This window comes from Apteryx rowi, unplaced genomic scaffold, assembly GCF_003343035.1.
Source record: "Apteryx rowi isolate R43461 unplaced genomic scaffold, aptRow1 scaffold_16, whole genome shotgun sequence".
Classification (NCBI taxonomy): domain Eukaryota; kingdom Metazoa; phylum Chordata; class Aves; order Apterygiformes; family Apterygidae; genus Apteryx; species Apteryx rowi.
In genome coordinates this window covers 3,761,063-3,763,465 of record NW_020447863.1, presented here as the reverse complement: position 1 = coordinate 3,763,465, position 2,403 = coordinate 3,761,063, and positions in this window count along the sequence as shown.

Here is a 2,403-nt window from a genome sequence, read left to right as displayed (position 1 = left end):
GGGGCTCTTTCCCGCCCAGCGACGTCCGTCAGGGCTAACGGGCACCGCGGGGCCCCTTCGCGCCCAGCCCAGCCGCCACGGGACAGGGCCATGTTCACCCCTTGTGCCGCTGCACAGGGCCCCGGGGCCATTCACCGTCCCATGGTGGGTGGGCTGAGGCCTGCGTGCAGCTCATTGCAGGAGTGAGCTGCCCAACAGCAGCAGCTACAGCCCCCCRACTCCAAAGGAGGCAGCTCCACCCGCACTGCCGTTGCCTTCCGGGGCAGGCGGTGGGCCAGCCCTTCCTAGCTGAAGGCCTGTGGAAAGGCAGGTCGGGGCAGCGCCCACAGCATCCCCGTCCAGAGAAATCCCTCAGCTTGTCTTTGCACCTGGCCTCCCGCCTGCAGAGCGGCAACAGAGCGCAGAACAAGCTGCTCTTTACGCAGTGGTGGATGCTCCCCTTTTCCACATCCATCCCGCATCCGTGCTTCCGCATCCACCCACGCTCCCACTGTCCAGCACTGCGCGGGGAGGCTGCATACAAAAGCAGCACAGCCCAGCGGGGAGGAATCAGTTTACGCTCCGAGAATAGCTCACCTCGGACACGCGGCGCCCTTCCCAGGCGAGCTGGTTATTTGACCTGTGCCACTGTCTTTCCATTGCTCCGGGTGCCAGACAAGAGATTGTCATTAAGTTATAGTTAATGCCAATAACTCATCCACCCTGAGGCCGCGGCTCAGCAGAGCGCTTCAGCGCTTGCTTCGTTTTAACCACACCTCAGCGGGATTTGAGCATGTGCTGCACTGGATGGAGATGGCCTCGTCTTCAAGCAGGTGGTGAAGCAATCCATGAAATCAGGCTTCGAGGCCAACCCAAACGCTGCAGTTAAACCAGTTCAGGTAAATCTAGTCAAGGTCTAACCAAGTGCACTGGCAGCATTTGGTAAATACAAGCTGAGTTAGCCTCCCAGCAGCCCTTCCCGCCAGGGATCCCAGGGATCTAGATCCAGCAGGGCCATGGGTAGCCAGAACTGCAAATCGCGGCATGGCTCCGCAGGGCTCACGAGCCTGTTCTTGTCTTGGACTTTGCCACACACCTCGCCACCCTCTTTTCTACTTCCACGTCAGTCCTCCCCTTTCTCTCCAATTTGGGCTCTTAGCTTTCGGGGTGGACTGGCTTTCCATGAGTGTAGAAAGCCTCGCAAGGGTCTTCTCATCTCAGTTGGTACCACCTAACTCGACTGCAACAGAACAAGATCTGAAAGGAGAAAGTCACCAGAACCGCGAGGTGCCCCAGCATCAGTAAGGTTAGATCTTCCACATGGCTACAGCTGAGCTCTCCCACCCCAAACTGCCGTAACGCTACTGAAGGCAGAACGACAAGAGGGCAGAAACCTCACAAGTTCACACCAAACACCCTTATCTTACACCTTCAGATCCAAAAGTGATGCTTCAAGATTAGAAGTCAGTGCAGAAAACTAGAGATTTTTCCAGTGGCTAGATGAAGTATTTTTTATTACTTGAGTTTTTAGTTTTTCTACAATGTCTCTGGAGCGCTGCGCAAAGACAATTTGCTATCTCAGCCATTTGAAATCTTTCTGTCTCTGCTGAAGTGTGTTCTATCCACTGCAATAGAGGAGGATTAAACCTACTTTATCAGATGCACTTGATAGCAGTAAATTCATTTCATTCATGGATATGATGAAAAAGCCTTAACAGCTGCATTACAAATAGTTTATGCATTAAAGCTTTGCCGGAGCTTTCAAAGCGTTATTTAAAACAAAACCAAACAAAGCAGATTGCTAATTGAAATTCGGGTTCTAACCGTGGGTGATAAATAAGCAGATGGAACAGTCAACATAACTGGAAAAAAGGGACAATATATGACAGAAAAGTGAGTAAAAAACAAAAATACGCCCACAACCAAACAAAATAAGAGAAATGAAAACAAGGTAGAGCATGTCTTTGCATTGCTCTCAAACATAATTTTAATGCCTAGTAACCCACCTCAAGGACTTCTCTGCTTAAAGTGCTAAGATTCCCGCAAGCACAGTATCTGAGCAACTCAAATTTGTTTTTATCCTAAGAGAAGATGCAAGCTGCATTAACACAAGCAGATACAAAAAGAGCTGCCCCTGCCCTGAGCGAGCCCCAGACCGGAGCAGCATGCCCAGTTCTTCCCAGTTCAGCAGAGCACCACGATGCCACGCAGAGAGGCAGGGACATCGGTTCAGCCACAGCACCATCGCTACCAGGTGTCTAAGCAGGTCTGCAGAAGCAAACACCAGCTTGCCTGGGTGCCCCAGTGAGCTGCTCTGTGCTTCACCTCCCAAGGCCCTGATTCATCCCCCTGCACGCGTCTAAATTCAGTCCCCAAACCACAACAACTGCCGGTATGCAAAGACCCAGAGCTGCGCTGTGATGG